We start from the raw sequence: 18,688 nt of genomic DNA, 5'->3' as shown, positions 1-18,688 counted from the left end.
GAATATGTGGTCCGTCTGGTCTAGAACATCCGGCTTTGCTAACCTTATTCAGTGACGAATGCATACGCGCTGACCGCACTTTTGAGCGTATGGGAATCAGGGATGCCTTCTTTGTGATATGAGTCTATGACCAAGTATATTTGCTCTGATAATTAAAGCATGTACAGTACTACCTCTAGCATTTCCAACGAATGCCAAAATTAGCACTTATCCGTAGGCAATTTGGTATACAATTACAAAAATGAGTGTACATACACACAGAGGAACTTGAGGACAGAGGGCGATAGGAGCGTAGGCAGAGAGGGGGCAGGGGGCACGTATACGCCGTACATCTCAGCGCCCCAGGGCCCGGGTACCTCCGGCGGCGCGGCGCGTACATCTCGGCGCCCCAGGGACACCGCCGCCGGCGCCGACAGCGCCGCCGGCGACCGGCGCCAGCTCCATCGTCCGTGGCGTCGGAGCCATCCTCCACTCGACGGTCGGCAGTTCATCAGAGGCCGGGCCATTCCTCCTCCCTCCCCGCGTGCCGTCCCGTCACCAGACGGTGGAGACCCGCCCGCCTCCCCGCCTCCCCCGTCCCCAGCAGTTCGGGGAACCCGCCGTGTGTCACAGCCGCAGGCTATTTGGCCCCAGGCACTGTGCGATGGGACAGTTCTTGCCGACTGGCCAGGTAAACGTGCGGGGTTCGCCTTTGCATTGTATTTCGCAAGGATTACAGTAGCAGTTCGAGCTGGGGTTGATCTATATCCCTGAGCTCGTTATCCTTCTTCGGTTTTGTTATCCATTGTGATATAATTGGTAATTCATACCTGTCGCCACTACAACCATTCACCTGGGTGAGAGTTTCGTAACTTTCCTGCGCATTTAGATCAGAATGAAGACGCCGTCCATCAACATAGCTATAAAACTGTGAAGCAGCGATCTGACTGAATCAATTAATGTTTGTAGGCCTAGTGAATGACACATTGATAAATTAGAGGTCATCCTGAACCCCACAAGTTAATAACCAACATGTTTATCAATATTTAGAATAACGTCGTCAAAACACACATCAGTTTATCAGCAATCGGCATCATTTTGACAAATGCATTAGTCACCATGCATTTCATTCATACGATGAAGTTTGCACAGAGTGACTGTCTGTTTGTTGTCACTCCAGCTGGCATTTAAACGACCTCGCAGAGCAAATAAACGGGCCGTGCTCTCGATTGCGATTAGTGTGGCTAGAAAGCTGTCACTATTACAGCCCACGGCGTCATTACTCACTGCAGTCCACAGAGGCGCCGGCTGCTTTTACGAGCACCCCAGGCCCCCTGAGAGGAATAGACACCGCGCCGGTGGCGCCTTGAGCCAAGCGCGGATGTCTTCTGATCCATATCAACAATAAACTGGCAACAAATTACAAACAACTATTTGTCGAACGCTACAGGACAAAAAGATTGAAGTCCGTAAAGCAATTTTTCGACCTTGACCAACACTTCGGGAAACATGTCTAGGTAGGTAGAAGTAAGAACACAAGAAAATAACGATTGGCACCTCAGTGTCATCCGAAAACATATCGGTTGTTCGTGAAAACGGGACGAGTAAGGTTGCAATTCCGAGCATTGCATCAACGATTGCAGGATTCAATAAACCAAGCAATGCGGTGTTTTAACAGCAAGACGATATTGGCCTTCCTAATACAACAGCATCAGCACCACAATGCTTCCTTTGTAATGGAGCCGACTTCAAAGTAAACGTGCAATGAGCTTTTCTAAGACATTCATCTGGTAAACAAACGTAAGCAATCATTGTACGAGAGCACAACAGTGTATACAGACACGTGGAAAGCTAAGTAACAAGGAACCCGTGACCTAAGACCTCAGAGAACACATGCGAGGTGCCCGTGCCCGTCGGTCCGTTGCCTGAGGAAACACCAAGGAGTGGCTGCAACAGACGGTTTAACGCAGGGATTTGAGATGTAAGAGGCGATCACGACTCTCTCCGAAACTGGTCGGATAAAGCATGGGAAGATGTTCAGAAGAACGGTGCCAGTACTCTGTCGAATAAATTAACACAACAAAATTTCGCAGACTAATACAGGTGAACTCCAGTGTTGCGTAAACTTCGAAATGCTCCTAAATCGTTAAACCCGTCAAGGAAAATATATTATGCATCGATGAATGCGATAGTCCGGCGTCATTGCGGACTGTGATAAAGCGGCCGCCGCGGACTGCAATGAAGTCAACAGGCGTCACGCTTGTCCCATTAGCGGCGCCATAGGCGGCACCAGAGACCCCACAAAGGCGCCGGGCGCGCCGCGACCAGTGCGCTCCGACAATATTTACACATTCCTAGCGCGTGTCCGTCGCCCGCCTCAACCCCGAGTGGCGGCGTAAAAAGCGGCGCCAGACTGCGACGGCGACTGGCGTTAGTCGCCCCCGCCCCCGCCAAACGCAGCAGCCGCCCACACCGCCGCCGCCGCCCCCGCCCGGCGGGCGGCGTAGACGTGACCGGCGCCGACTCCCATCTGCATGCCGCACGTGAGACCCGTTGTGAAACGGAGGGCCCGAACGGCCATCGTCTGAATGGGAGAGGAGAGAAGAGGGACAATCCGATCGTAGTCGAGATTCAGCGTATCCGCAGAGTATATCTTAGCCCATATAGCCGCATAATGCATGCCATACTTTCGTCCGATTCGCTCGGTTTGCGAATTCACATCATTCCTGATAGCCAGAGTGGAACCGAAGCTGCGTTATGACAAGTGCAATGCAGAATCATCGATCCAGTACCATATAGGTCAACGCATATCATAAATGCCTTCAGATGGAACTCCTAAAATACAATTTCCAGCCTCAAGAAGCACACCTTAAAACCCTCGCCCTGCTGGGGGGGGGGGGGGTGTTTGAACACCCCCTTTGTGGTTTTTCGCGAATATCTCACCGCTGTTTTTAGTACACCTTATCATACGTCAATTTTACACATGTTGTGAAAAGTTCAGACCAAGGTCATTCAAGGTCAGGTCACCAGGTCACTTGAGGTGACCTCACCTCACAAAAAGTTTCAATGTCTGCCATAGCTACACCGAGTGACCGATCGCTTAGAAACTTTTAGCGATTGCTAAGAGCAATAGCATGTACAAAATGTATATCTCAGAATTTTGATATCGATGACCTAAGGTCAGGTCAATTTTGCGACCTCCCCATTATAAGTCAATGGGAGAAAATTGAAATGCGCCTCTTGTGGACAAATGACATTATAAACACTCCCAAACACTGAATTACAAGTGGTTTAGATTTACTGAACATGAAACTGGTGTCTGTGACCCCTGTTCATGCCCCTGAGGTCATCTTAGGTCACGAATGGTATCTAACAGTTTTTCGCAAATAGCTTTTGATAGAGGCATGCTAGAGCGATGAAAACGCCTTTAGATGTGTTCAGCTTGACGATACGGATCGACTGATATGCAACATGACCCTTTCCGGTCAGGTCATGACCTTGACCTGAGGTCAAATTTTCAAGTTGACCTTTCAAGGTCAAGTTATTGTTCATTCGATGCGTCTTGACGAGAGGAACTCGATGCCGGTAAAAGTAAGCTCGTACAAGGCTTGGGTCAACCGTTATTGCAGAAAAATTGTTTTCGAAAAATCGGCTATTTTTGCAGTTTTTGCTCCCTGCAGACAAAACCGATGACGTTAGGTCAAATCTGAGAGAATTACTCAGAAAGGATGTTAATAGGGCTATCGAATGCGCTTTTCCGCGGCGCTGTAGCTCTATTGGTTCCCGAGTTATGCGTTGGCTTCTTGGAAATTGTCGACATTCGACCTGGAAATCGGCAAAATTTTGCCTTCAATGACCTCTGGTGACCTGACCTTTGACCTGACCAAAAAATTGACCGAAGTGATTTCGTCATTATTTTTGGCGCTCTTTCGAACGCCGCCTTCCGTGTATCGCTACGTGGCCCAGGAGCCGAGTTAGAAGGGGGGTGTTCAGACACCCCCCCCCCCCCAGCAGGGCGTGGAAATCCAGGACCCCCAGCCGGGCGCGGGTTAAACTCTTGGTGAACGTTCAAGTGCTTATCATTTTTTTCAGCGAATCATGAAGCGAGCACAGTCTTTTTTGCACCAAGCAATGGCAGAATTTACGACTAATCAAAAAGTATACTTTTAAAGGGACCCTCCCACCTTCAAAAAAGTTTATGAATTGGCATGAAAGTGATGTCGCTCGGTTCACAAAGAGCGAAAACGAATATCTACCAAATTTCACCGAAAAATATTCACCGGTTTTCAAGATATTAGACTTTTACTTTTGTTTACTTTTTTGGGATCTCCGCTGTTTCTAGCGACTTTATTTTAGAAGTGCGGCGTTTGCGGCAGATGTTGCGCGCAAATAGCATATACCACCGCGTGCTACAAAACGTTTTAGTCAAACATTTAAAAATCGTTAGATATTTGCGCTGACGTCACACATTCAGAGGGGTATTCCTAAGCATTAGCCCCTCTGAATCAAAATGCTGCAATTTTGAAATTCAATATTTCCGATTTAAGGCATTTCTCGATGTTGTGAGTGCCGAAACCGGTAATTGTGAGCCAGGGACCCCATTTTGGCTATCTCAACTCAAATCTAATGTTAAGGTGGGAGGGTCCCTTTAAAGGTCACGAGAAGAGAACTTACAGCAAACGTGACATATCACAGCCAATTTTATTATGGCTTTTAGAACAGGGATTGTTAATTACATACGGATTAGAGGACAGATAAATTAGTCACTGTGACATCGAAGAATGGATAATCGATCACTTCACTAGTGCCAATCATGTTAACATTGCAATGATGAAACCAAACATCCCATTGAGACTGAGAAGGTTCATTGAGACTCATATCTCCTAAACATCTTATGCAATCATTCAGCAGTAACAGTACTCACTCCTCTGTAGTGAATCTCCCAGAACAGTGCACGGGACCGTGCCATTGTTTTGTCGAGGGGTGTGCCTTACACGGCCTGTTGAGCACGAGCTCCGTTCTCCTCGGACAGAAACTGACAGGGCCATGGCGCTGAACGGACACCGCAATCGATAAACAACCGAACATAGAACCTGTCACACCAAATCGGCTTTGGAGCGGGTGTAGTCTGTCAGCCTTCGAGAGGAGTACGATTTATGAACAGAGAACGCGAAACCGCAAGTCTGCGGCTGGTTAAATATAACGAGAAGTGTAGGTACAGACTTAAACGTACTGTATCGCTGGCCATGTATTCAGCTTGCAATCATGACTGACGGCTTCTACAGTTTTCAACCAACACAACAAAAATGAAATTACCACATCTGCCCGTGGGTTTAAATTACTATAGCAGCCGTACCCTCTATATCTTCACACATTCAGCGCGGGGCGTGGCTCACCTTTTCTAAACAAAACAACCAAGGTTTTAGTATACCTGCCACGCGTCGGCCAGCTGACGCAATCGCGCCTCTAAAACACTGCCCAAAATGAATATCTAAATCACACACAGTGATTGACGCTCAACTAATCAAACGTAACTTTCGCGAGCGAAACACTCCGCCGCCCGCTGGTTCTCTACATACCAGTTCGCTGATACACTCAGTCAGCAGCACAGCTCTCTTCCACCGGAAGCAGTACGACGAGCTTCCGGACTGGACGAGTCAGCTCCACACATCCGGCAGAGCGCGACGCTCCGCTGCCATCACTGGAGCCGCACCGCACGTTCACCGTCCTTATCCGGCCGTCTCGGCCGGGGAACACCGCAGTCACACGACCCAGACGCCAGGTGCCGCGCAGTACGTTCGAACTCTGTAACATAACAATGTCACCTATACACACATTACGACGCTCAGTGTGCCACTTAGGACACACCAGCAGGGACGGAAAGTAGTCCCTCGTCCACTTTCTCCAGAAGTCGTCCACCAGTCTCCAGACGAAGACCAGTCGCTGAGCCGATGTAGCTGAAGTACACCAGGGCCCGGAGGGCGCTCTGCCGCTGGCTCGCCCGAGTAGGAGATCGTTCGGACAGAGGTAAGTACCGTCCTCGATGTCTTTTGGATGTCGTCCTACTGGCCGCTCGTTCAGTAGGTTCGCTACCTCGCAGAGCACGGTCTGGAGCTCCGGGAACGTTAGCACCTGCTCTCCGATGACACTCTGAAGTGCTCGCTTCACCGATTTGATCAGAGCCTCTGAGCAGCCGTTTTGCCATGGGGCATCCGGAGCGCTGAACTTCCATGTCAGACCGTGACTCGATCCCTGAGCCTGAAGCGTATCTCGGTCGATCCCTTGTGTGACAGCGCGAAGCTCCTTGCTGGATGCTGTCAGTTGTGACCCGGGATCCGAGTACATGACGGAGGGGTATCCACGCAGCGATGTGAAACGACTGAACACTTGCATGAATCCTGCCGTCGAGTAGTCTGCTGCCAAATCAAGATGTACCGCCCTTGTCAGCAAGCAGTTGAAGATGACTCCGTAGCCTTTTCCGCGTGAGCGCTTGTTTACTTCACCGCGGATCCAGAATGGACCGAAGTAGTCGAGCGATGTATAGGTCCAAGCAGGCGCCGGTTTCAGCCTCTCAGCTGGTAACGATCCCATCATCTGCTCTTCCGTTCGCTTGTCGAGTTTCTTGCATGTGACGCACTTGTAGCGCACAGACTTTGTGAGCCGCGTCAAGCTCACGATCCAGAATCGTTCTCGTACTTTACTTGCCGTTGCTGAGACTCCCAGGTGGCCCTGGTTATGGACATGCTGTACATACAGCAGGGACAGACGGTGGCTGGCAGGAAGTAGAGGCAGCTCCTGTTGATTGTAGGTGGCTTCCTCCTGATGCATGCGACCGCCTACTGTCACGATCCCGTCTTCACGCATCCGGGGGCGGAGGCGTCTGAACTTGCCGTTCTTGAAGCCGTCCATGATGGTCGTCTGCGCTTCTTTGACCCAGAAGACTTCGGCGGCTTCCAGCGCAGCACAGTCTGGTGCTCGTGCAGCGTTTCTGAACGTGATAGCTGGTTCCTTGCTATACATGCTCAACACTCTTGCTGTCACTCTGAGGAGTTTCGAGTACTTCGAATGTCGAGTGATGTCGATTCGCTGTGCCAGGCCGTCTCGGCGCTCACACGCGAGGGTCAGGATCACTTCGTTCCTCTCAGGCAGATCTTGGACTGACGTCTGCTTCACCGGCCACTCCGGTATCGGTGTCTGGAGAAACTTCGGCCCTTCTTGCCAGACGCTGTGTTGGCCGAGCTGACTCGGCTTGCTTCCCCTCGTGATGCAGTCTGCAGCATTTTGCTTTCCTTCAACCCAGAACCATTTAGAGGGGTCGGTGTTTTCTTGGATCTCTCCGACCCTGACCGCTGTGAAGGTGTTGAAGCCATACGATTCCTTTTGGATCATTGATCTCACTATTTCTGAGTCCACCAGGAACATCACAGTTTCAAATGTGACTTCCATCTCTTGCTGCAGGAACTTGGCGAGCCTGGAAGCTAGCACAGCTCCACACAGCTCGATCCGAACGATTGTCTGACGCTTCAAGGGTGCCACTCTACTCTTGGCACAGATCAGCCTGCAGGCAAAGGTGTCGTCCGTGAGTGCCCAACGCGCGTAGGCACAGGTACCGTAGGCATCGTTGGATCCGTCACTGAACATGATCAAAGACGGGTTTCCGACAGCACCTTCAGGTTTCACTGATCTTGGGAAGGTGATCTTCTCCATCTCATACAGCTCGCGGAACAGGCTCACCCATTCGTCTCGCATGATGTCGCTGAGAGGGTCGTCCCAGTCCAGATGCTTCGCTTCGCTCCACAGGTTTCTCAACTGAACCTTCATCTTGATCAGGAACGGTGAAGCCAGTCCTAGCGGATCATAGACGCTGTTCACCTGCCCGAGCACCATCCTCTTCGTCAGCACGCTAGGTACACCTTGAGGCAGCTGAAACAGAGTTAAGGGAGGACCTATCTTAACACCTCTGCTCTTAGGCGAGAAGTTCAGCCCAACCTTGAACCAGAAGCAGTCTTGTCCCTTGTCCCATCTTACTCCGAGGACCTTTTGTTCCTGAGTATCTGAATTCAAGAACTTCCCTTCCCCAGACTTCTCTTCAGGACTTTCTCGGTTCGCTGCATCTTCTCTTCTGCGGCCTTTCTCACTTGGCCCCTTCTCTTCTTCGTCCCCTTTCACATGTGTGCCCTCTTCGCTTCTCGGTGGACCACTCTTTGGGGTTTCTTCCTGTTTGGCTTGACTTCTCTTCGCTTCAGATTCGTTTGTCCTCTCAAGCTCTTCGTTTGCACACTTCGCCGCCTTAGCGTCTGCACTCAGCTCTTCTTGCTGACGGTCTCGTCTTTTCCTCTGGACGTCTTCGCTTGCGCCGTCTCTGTCTTCTTGATTCGGATTCTCTGTGACGATCCAGTTCTTCATCTTGAACCCTCCTGCGTCTAGCAGCTCTTCAACTTCTTTTGTGAACTTGACAGCTTCTTTCCTTGAGTCGACGCTGACGAGTACGTCGTCCATGTACGTGTTTCGGATGATGGCTTTCGCAGCCTCAGGGAACTCATCCTGACCCATCACAGCAGTCTTCCGTAACGCCAGTGTGGCGATCGTTCCAGCTGGCTTGTCGCCGAACGAGACTGCCGTCATCACATAGGTGTCAGGGCTGCGACGCTCTTCCAGGTCTCTCCACAGGAACCTGTGCATATGTTGATCAAGGGTCGAGATGCTTACCGAGTGGTACATCTTCTTAACGTCCCCTGTCACTCCGACGTATCTCTCTCTAAACCGGAGCAGTACTCCAAGAAGGTTGTTCAGCAGATCAGGTCCCTTCGCCCAGTAGTCATTAAGAACATGACCCTTGTAGTTTGCTGAGGCGTTGAAGACAATGCGACATGGCGTCGACTTGGAGTCAGGTTTGATGACCTCGTGATGGCTGACGTAGTGGACTGGACCGTTGTAGCTTCTCAGCTCTTCTTCAGTCAACTTTCTCGCAGCTCCTCTCTGTACCATGTCTTCGATTTGAGCTTGATACACGTTGGCATGCTTTGGCTTCCTCTTCAGTCGCTTTTCAGTTGACTTCATGATGGCTTCTGCCGTCATCCTGTTGTCTGGCAACTGCTTTGGATCCTTGATCCAGGGGTATTTGGCTACCCAGCATTTCTGTTCTGGATCGTAGCTCAGGCCCTCTTCGATGAGTTTCAGCTCGCGCTCTTCTTTGAGAGTGTAGTCCTTTCCTCCAGGCGGGCAACGTCCACAGCGGCATCCTCCACACCTTGGTGAACACTGCACTCCCAGGGACTCAGTGCTGAAGAAGTCCTGCAAGGTTATCTCATCTGCTCGTATGTGCAGAATTTGACCCTGCGGGTGCACTCTTCTTGTTAGATCTCTCAGCTTCGGATGAGATCCTCCGAGGCACCTCCCGAACCTGCTTTCCAGCACCAGCAGATGTCCCACTGAATCCTGAACTGTTGGATGATATCCAGCATATTCATATCCGATCAGCACATCCACTTCTCCAGTCGGTCTCCTGATGTGAAGATCAGACAGCTCCTTGATCCTACTCACGTCCACTGGGTCTATGGCACCAGAGATTTTTTCAATCCCATACACCACAATCTCAACCACTTCTCCCTGTGTGTCCACCAGAGGAAGGATGTACTTCTTAGAGGGAATCACTTTCCGGACACAGCCGACACCCATAACAGAGAGCTGACAGGGCGTCCCAACCAGTCCGAGCTCTTCAGCAAGCTCATTCCGGATGAGGCTGATAGTGGCTCCCCCATCCCATAGAACACTCAGCTTTGTCCTCTGGACACTTTCTACTTCCATGATCTGTAGTAAACAAATGTCCTCACTTGCATCTGTAGCCACCATCACAGTTGAGGCAGCTCCTGTGGCTTTCTTCTCCAGGTGCAGAAGAGAGTGGTGGTTTCCTGCACAGTTCCTGACCTCACACCTCTTCCTGATTCTGCATTCCTGCTGCCTGTGGCCACGCTTCAAGCAGCTTCGGCACACTCCATTTTCTGTCACCACCTGCTGTTTTCTCTCCATGTTCATGTTCAAAAACACCTTGCATTCCTCAATGGAGTGAGTGCTGCTGTTATGTAACCAACACATTTGTTTTGTCGCTCTTGGTTTTGCCGTCGCATTGTTGGACATCATGTTGTGAACCTGACCTTTCCTGGCAGCTGGGACAGGATCCCTCAGGTCCGCAGACAGATACTTCATTGTTCTTCTGACTTCTAACAGGTACTTTAACAAGTGAGGGAATTTGTCAGATTTGTCTACAGGACTGTCATCCATGTTCACTCGTTCAGCCCATTTTCTTCTCACATCTTCTGGCAGCTTCATCTCAATGATGCTGACAATGGTCGTGTTCGATATCTCTTTCTCCATGTTCAGATTCTTGAGATCAAAGTACGCCTTCTCAACAACATCGATGAAATCAATCAGCTTCCTGCTTCCTTTCATGTCAAACCTCTTGATCTCATTCATCACCAGATCGGTCAGTGCAGATGGATCCCCATATTCCTCATCGAGTTTGTCCATCATGTCCTTCACTTCATCTAACAGTGACACCTTGTCCCGTGCATCTTCAGAGAGACACATGCGCAGTGTGAATGCGGCTGCTTCTTCATCTGCGTGTGGAAGCACATACTTCAAGAAGTCAGCTTTGAAGCGAGGGGGGCATTCCACGTCAAATCAAACACCGAAATCCGTCATCCCCTTCGATTTTTCTGAAAATTTGTAGGCAGACTGGGCATGGTTCAAAACTGAGTTACGTATAATATTTTCGAAATTTGATAAAGTATCGTTGAGATATAGGTCATCGAATATAGCCAAAAATGCCACACATCAATTTTTTAAATGTCTATAACTCTGGTTCCTTTTCTGGTATCAAAATGATATTAACAGGGTCTTGTAGGCAATTGATAAGGCTTTGATTTTTAATTATAAAATTTAATTGAAGTGACCTTGAAATGCATTTGACCTTGAATTAAAACAGAAAAATTTAAATAGCAAAAAACACGTCACCTTCGATTCGGGTAATTTTTACATATTATGTCCGTCACAATGTTCCTAACCATCTGTGAAAAAATTGGAGTGGGCCATTCATAACTCTCGCGGTAAACGCCGTTTTCATGCATCAACATCACGCAACCGCGCGTGACCTTGAAAGACAGAGTCAAGACATGCTTGCTTGTGTACACTTTCTGAAATGAATGATTGCTGATTAGTGATATCCCAAACTCTGCGATAATGGAAATACATAGTCATCGTAGTCAAGCATTCAAGTTCCATAGTAAAAGTGTCTCAGGCAAACGGTATTTTGCGGTGAATTTTGAGCCGTGTGGAAATGCATCATGAAGCCAAAAATTCAACGAAAACATTATCACGCAACGATATCTTTACGTCTTTTTATCTTCCCTATACGAAAGAATATACATTTTTGAGTATGTATGGGGAATTTCTAGTTAATCCAATAATAAATATGGCAGTTAGAGACCTGCTAAGAGTAACATGTCGCCGGCTGAGGCGGGATCGGCCGACGCGGGAAACGCAGCAATCACAATTTTGTGTTTACACGCTCATATTTCAATTGTTTACCAACTGATTTTCAAAATTCTTACACCATAAGATTGCCTGTACATTTCTTAGTCTTCTCACAAAATTTGACGCGAAGTGAACGTAATCAGCGGTAAGGAGCGCGATGTAAAGACGGAACCGTTCCGTTTCGTCCCGGCACAGTCTACAATTCAGGCGGCGGCTAGCGGTCGGCGCCGGCTGCCGAGTCGCCGTGTCGCCGCGGCGACAGGATGTTTCACTTTACACCGCTATTACTAGAACAGTTGTGAACCGATTTTCTTCTTGCTTGCACGATGAGGTGTGCAATTCAATTTTGGACAGGTAGCTATAATTAATTTCGCATTAATACTATGAGATATTGGCGAAAAACAGGAGGGGTGGGGCGAAATTCACTCTTCCCCCTCCACTGCGCGTGCTAACATACGTTTGCATATGTGCCATTTTCTTCAAAACTTATGAATGGCCCACTCTAATTTTTTCACAGGTTGTTAAGAATATGGTAGGCAATAAAATATATGAAAATTAGCCAAATCGAAGGTGACGTGTTTTTTGCTATTTCAATTTTTGTGCTTAAGAACAGAGTTAAGCAAATTTCAAGGTCATATATTTAAGTAGGTGCAATTCTTAACAAATGCTTAAGAAATTACCTAAACAGTAAGGTTTATTTCATTCAAATCAACCAAGTACAACCAAAGTTATGGTCGTTCAAAAATATAAAGATGCAACATTTTGTAAAAATTTGATGCCCTATATTTAGAAGACCTGTGGTCAGAATGTGCAAAAAACATCAATGTAATGTTCGGGGCGACACAGGAACTCGCTCACAAATTTATAATGAAATCGCTGATGGTAAGGTGCAAAACAGCCGATTTTTGTTCGATTTGACGTGGAATGCCCCGAGGGTAATCTCTCACTTTTCCACTGAACTTTGGTAAATCAACAGGCTTCAGCTGGATTTTGCTTCTCTGTTCCTTCCTCACTGCCTCTGCCTTCTTCCCTTCTTCTTCTTTCTTAGCACAGAAAAACTTCTTCTGAGTTTCACTGAACTTTTGGTACACATCTTCAAGCCAGTCATCATCCTCTTCGTCTTGAAAACTCACATACTGTTCATGCTGTTCCTGCACTTTAGCCCATGCTTCCTTCAGATTTTGAAACATCTCTGTAATGAGTTCAAAATCACCTTCCTGCTCAATAGTTTCTGTGATGTCATTGTTTAGCCTAGTAAAAGCTCTCTTTGCTGACGTCCTTAACTTCAGCTTTTCCTTCTCCATTTTAGAGACTTCAATACGTGAACTGAGCTTTACCAGAGCAAACTTTCAATGACAAGTAAAATGTGACACCACAAGGATATACTTTTTCAGGAACAGAACACCATTAGATTAAACATCAACATTAGAACCTTTTCTCCACATCTTGCACTTTTTGAGAGGCATTCACCTTGTCTTGGCAGCGAGCCAACTTTGCCGCATCACTCATCACAACATCTGTCTTGACACAACTCATTGCCAGCTTGACTAGGCAATCAAAACAACACGGCCTTTCATGAAAATCAAGTCAGAATTTCCAACAAACCACACTGTAGCTTGAACTGGCTGCTCAAACTTCAAACCGAATGGCTATAGTAATTTAAATGTATCGCTGGCCATGTATTCAGCTTGCAATCATGACTGACGGCTTCTACAGTTTTCAACCAACACAACAAAAATGAAATTACCACATCTGCCCGTGGGTTTAAATTACTATAGCAGCCGTACCCTCTATATCTTCACACATTCAGCGCGGGGCGTGGCTCACCTTTTCTAAACAAAACAACCAAGGTTTTAGTATACCTGCCACGCGTCGGCCAGCTGACGCAATCGCGCCTCTAAAACACTGCCCAAAATGAATATCTAAATCACACACAGTGATTGACGCTCAACTAATCAAACGTAACTTTCGCGAGCGAAACACGTACCAGGTGTTCAACATGTCAGCATGACACGAGGCGTGCGTGACAACTACATGCATGAACCATTTTCTATGAACCCATCAAAACAATGTCTCCGAACGCAAAGTTTTCTCGCTTACTCTAAAATAAAAACGTGTTGCCATATACGGTTCATCAACATCAATCAACATAATCTCGCCGATATCCTGGCAGTCGTGTCTGGGACCCACCAGACCTCAGTTTTCTGTTCAAGCACTCAAGGCTCTCCAGTCCCCAAACTGCACCTCTGCGGTGATACACTAGCGCTCCACCTTCCGCGATCCTGCTGTCGGTCGGTTGGCCGGGCCATGGATGAAGTAGATACTGGATCGGCAACTCCTCGATGTTTGCGACCACCGCTAGGTGGCAGTGGTGTCGAGCGCTAAGGACGCGGGGGAGCGGGTGCTATTCAAAACAATGGTCGGCGTCGCGTCGTAAGGTCGTTTGCGTTGTTTTTTGAAAAGTTAAGCCCCTTTGGAGCAGATTGGAAGGTTTCAGAAGATGCAGGAAGATGGCAAGGTAAGATTGGTAAGGTTTTCTTATGGTTGGAAGGTCTGAGTGGCCTAAGATATTACTGTAAAGAGGGGCTGTTGACGATACTGGCGCACATTGCTTCTCGCCGTATGTCGTCAAAAATCATATAATTTGGGCCGTAATTGGTTAATCACTTATTTATATGTTCAATTTTATGTTCTTTATATGTTTGTTATATGTTTGACACATCATATCTCAAGCTTATACATGCCGCTGATGATATAGCCATGGTTTTGTTTGTGTCACAATTTCGGTCTTGGTAGCGCATGATAGGTGGTGGATGATGCATTGTTAGTTGTGAATTGCTTAAGTTTTTGATAAGTTTTTAGTTTGGCAAAATCAGTTAGTGTACCTATAAATTGGTCCACTGCTCACTGCTCAGTACCTACTCACTGCTCACCCATATCAGTTTCCTACGTATTTCTCTGAACGGCTGACTAGAGTGCAACACACTTCAGGACTCAAGAGCAGTTAACTGGCATCATGTCATTTCAGCTAATTTTTATAACCTGCTTGCCATTTGCCAATGCCCTGATTTCAAAAGTAGAGTTGAATGATATTGGATCAAAAAACACATTTAAATAAATCATGTTCTCAGCCTGAAAAACTGAACCATTTGACAGTAAAAAGAAAGCCTAACGGCAGCCAGTGTCAACCACAAAAGAGTGCCGACCCTGGTCCCTGACATCAGCTTCCTTCTTTTCTCAAAAGTCGAAAGGTCCAGAGTTGTACGAAGAAGTTTGTGAGCTTCCCTCCATTGAATGATATATAACAATCACTTTTTTAGAACGAGTGCTAGACAAACTGTGTAGATATCAGATAGATTTAAGTAAGATCAAAGTTTTAAACTATGTAAGCCTAGCAGATGAGGTGTTAAGCTTTTGGGTACTTTTGTTAGGTAGTATCCTGTCAAGGTATTATTATTATTTTTTTTTTTTTGCTCAACATCATTGCAATGTAAAATACTTTTTGGTGATGTTGTGGCCTGTGGGGAAACAGTTTGCCTTGGAATGCCCTCGCTCTCCATTTCATTATGGTATGCTCAGGTATCTAATTTCCCTCTCTCTATCTTTGTTTCAGATCAAAGAGATGGGTTCAGTTTTCACGGTGTGCTGACTTGAATTGGCATCCTGTGATTTGTGATGTGAATTATGATGCACGCACTCGCAGGTGCACGCCCGCTGCGGACACGTGTGACGTGACGGCAGCAGGCGGACGGGGTGTGAACTGTGAACTGGCTCGACCGAAAATTGTTTAAGTTATCACAGCGTGTGTAACTGACTAACATACCTATGGGCATACCCATTGAGCGGATAATGCGTTCGTGTGCATTATCGTGTTTGCATTTATTCCCGATATACTCTGGTGGGAGATGTGAATTGGAAACCAACTTGGTGCTACGACACCGTTTAGTAGGCATGTGGCACGTCGTTTCTCGAAGACTTCCTATCAGTCTATGTATTGTAAACATTGTGTGTCATCTTTCACCTTAGTTGTCATTTGAACCTGTGTTAAATTCTGAACCTCAGACCGGAACAGACTAGGAAATCGCACGCGAAATTCATTAAGTTGCAATAGCATCAATCACACGCAAGTAGGTGCGTGCTATGGATGCGAGTGCGACCGGGGTTTATTTGAATAGGCTCTCGGTCTCGCACATGATTTCTGACTGCGGAAAGAGTCGGTTTCAGCCTCTACTCAGTATGCATTTCGCTCATGCGACGGCAAATATAAGTTCAATACGGAAACAGTTTTTTAACGAAACGGCGTATGGTAAGCCTATAATCCTGGAATGCTTCTTGAAAGAAATTTTAAATGATGCAGATGTTCGTTAATCGATATGACAGCATTTGTCTTGATCTTTATAAGTCAGTCAAAATGGCTGTAGTAATGATTCGGATGTTTCACGGCGAACGGCACATTCCCTGTGCCGACGACTGAGTCCGAATGCTTAAGATGATCAGCAAGAGGGCAACCCGAGTGATAGACAAAGTCGTTTGATCGAAGGTATTTGCAGGCAGAAGGCGCCTGGCCTGGCCATGAGAGCTAACAATACGACGTGCTGAGGTAAAATCAGCCAGTCGCGCTCGGCAAACGACCCATGCACACCATTCTTTCCAAAACGATAGAGAGTCTATGGAACCGCCCTGTACCACTCTTTCGGGACCCGACACTGTTGGCCGATGCCCAACTTAGCCGCGGCTGGTTAAGGCCATGTAACTTGCCGGTCATTTTCGGACTTTGCTGGTATCGGCCGCTGCCTGACTGGGCGGCGGCGGCGGGCTGTCCTTAGCAGGGATCAGTTTGCTCGATAGGTGGCAGCACTTTCGGGCGGTCGCGCAGTACAATGGGAATTCCGCGGAGTTGCCGATCCAGGTAGTAGGTAATCCATGGCCGGGCCATCCATCTGTCTGTCTGTCTGTCTGTCGCTGTGTGTCGACGCGGCGCCGCGGGGTGTCGGTTCCGGCGCCCCGGGGGCGGCGCGCGCGGCGCCGTCGCGTCGCCGCCGACTGCCGCGGCCGGCCGTCAACACGGGACCGCTGTTTGCCGAAGGAGCTACCGTCCGTCCCGGCGGCGGTGTTCGGGCGCGACCCAGCGGCGTCAGAGCGACAGCGAGTGCCAGACGGGTGATTTGGGCCGCCCGGGGCCACCCAGCACGGCGCAGCAGAAACTGGGGCGCTGCTTAGGGACCGGCGCATAACCGCTGGAGAGCGACATTCCTTTGAGGTTTTCCCCGAGGCTTGATTTGGAACCGAATTTAACCGAATTTCAGAATGCAGCGGTTGGAGTACAATAAAATTAGAAATGCTCGTTCAAGAAGTTGAAAGTCGTTTGTTCATTTACGGCATCAGCGGGAAAATCCAATGGCTTGTCTACTCGTATATAGTTTAACACCAATCGATGGTGGATGGTTGCTGGTGAAAATTATTTGAACTCTTGGGAACGATTTAATAAGGCATGAAAGTGATAAATAGGTCGATTAACTTGAATAAAATCATTCAAAATTCGGTGACATATGATAATGAGGGTCGGAGACGGGTGAGTGAGCGACATACCAGAAACAGCCGTTCGTAACGACTTTTTTCTCAAACGTTTACCAAGGATAGAAGTCGCGATTTCACCTGGGTTAGACCATGCCCGTATTTGAAATCATTTTGTAGTCTCTGTCATTCTTGTTTGTTTATTGGGGCTTAAGGGCGCGCCGACTACAAGGTCATTTTGCGCCCATAGTCTCTGTCATTCGTCAACACGCACGAAGTAAAGATACGTCCCCGACCACCATCGCCTTGTGATGGCACTCAGAACGGGACGACCTTTATCTTTTCCACAAAAAAAGCAGAGAATCTCATAAAATAGCAAATATCAGCAGCCTAGAGCAGTGCAGGCGAAGCCGATGCATTTTCTTTAAATGAAATAAACATTTGTTGAGAAACAAAAACTTCGCAAAGAGCTCAGGACAGTAAATGAACAACTAATGCCGTGTTCTTCCCGGGCTTTACGTCTGAACCGTTCCGCGAACCGGTGACAGGCCTGTCCAGACCGCCGCACTGATTGGTCGCCGTCATCGCCGCGCCGTCAGCCAATCAGCACCCGAGAAGGCCGCCCAATGACGTCACTAGCCCGAGGTCGCCGCGCAGCGCCGGAGCGCGGTGCACTGCGGTGCAGACCGGCGGCAGGGCTCCGTGGTGGGACGCGTGCCATCGACGTCCGACGCTGGCGACGGGTGGACAGCTCACTGAAACTGTCAAGACATCGGAACTCACGACCGGCGCGATATTGCGCATTGCCCATTTCGGAAAACTCACCTGAAAGATCCTTGGACCAGCGACGACGCGTCACCTCCGTTCTGGGACACCGGACACCGCACTGGCTGTCAGCGGACTGTCTGTGACGCGGATCTGCCCGTCCACTGGACCACTCCACCTGTGCTCACACCCCTCCGTCTCGCACCACTTCCCGGCCCCCCGCGGCGCTCCCCCCACGGCGGCGAGCTGACCTCTGACACGAGCTCGCGCCGAGAACGGTCACGTGGCCGGCCGCGCACCGCACCAGACGGCCCGCACAGTGGCGCCGCCCCAGTCACGTGGTGTGGGCGCCGGGGGAGGGGGAGGGGAGGGGAGGGCGGCAGGTAGCGGGCGGCCGGGGCGCGTGCGCAGCAGAACCCGAACTGGCCCCAGCCGGTGGCGGCCGGCCGGCCGGCGCGGACGGCGCGGCGGGCCGCCCTCAGAGCGACGAGGTGGACACCGGTGACGTAAGCGCGCTCGAGGACGCGACTTGTCTCGCGAGGCTTAGTCGAGTGTTTTCGGCGTGGATAGGGCCACAGATAAATTGTCAGGGTGCCGTTATATTTCATACTGGAACTCGTGGGCAGTCTGAGTCTGACTGGACAAATCACAACCAACGCCACTCTTATATCGCTCTTTGCACTAATAATAGCTCCTATAAAACGTTCATTTTTTACTTAGCATGCAGTATTTCGCAGCCGCGCGGCGGATATGCCTTTTATACCGAAGGGTGGTGAATAAGTGCGGGCTGTTCTGCGGGTTCGGGGTATGCCACCCTTCTCCAGTCTCCACGAGCTTTTGCCACGCGAGTTTTTCGTTTCTTTGTTCACCGCTGTTGCTACGCAGTCTTCCGGCGTTG

The 18,688-nt window shown here is 48.8% G+C and overlaps 1 protein-coding gene and 1 long non-coding RNA gene across 3 annotated transcripts in view; one reads left to right on the top strand and one right to left on the bottom strand.

The window, feature by feature from the left end:
* Nucleotides 1-18,107, bottom strand: part of LOC122363674 (A disintegrin and metalloproteinase with thrombospondin motifs 7-like) — an 81,024-nt gene extending 62,917 nt beyond the window's left edge. The window contains exon 1 of one of the 2 annotated variants that reach the window (XR_006253405.1): nucleotides 17,851-18,107. The gene's annotated coding sequence lies outside the window, so the exon portion shown is untranslated. The remainder of the gene's footprint in view (nucleotides 1-17,850) is intronic. The other variant, XM_043333195.1, reaches the window with a different exon arrangement.
* On the top strand, nucleotides 13,845-15,792 carry LOC122363675. The gene is made up of 2 exons (XR_006253406.1): nucleotides 13,845-14,029; nucleotides 15,125-15,792. It is a non-coding gene; the product is annotated as an uncharacterized LOC122363675 (long non-coding RNA).
* Nucleotides 18,108-18,688: the final 581 nt, after the last annotated feature.

Source organism: Amphibalanus amphitrite, unplaced genomic scaffold, assembly GCF_019059575.1.
Source record: "Amphibalanus amphitrite isolate SeventyFive unplaced genomic scaffold, NRLGWU_Aamphi_draft 000633F_arrow, whole genome shotgun sequence".
Lineage (NCBI taxonomy): Eukaryota > Metazoa > Arthropoda > Thecostraca > Balanomorpha > Balanidae > Amphibalanus > Amphibalanus amphitrite.
The sequence above is the reverse complement of the archived record's forward strand: the minus strand, read 5'-3'. Positions and strand labels throughout refer to the sequence as shown.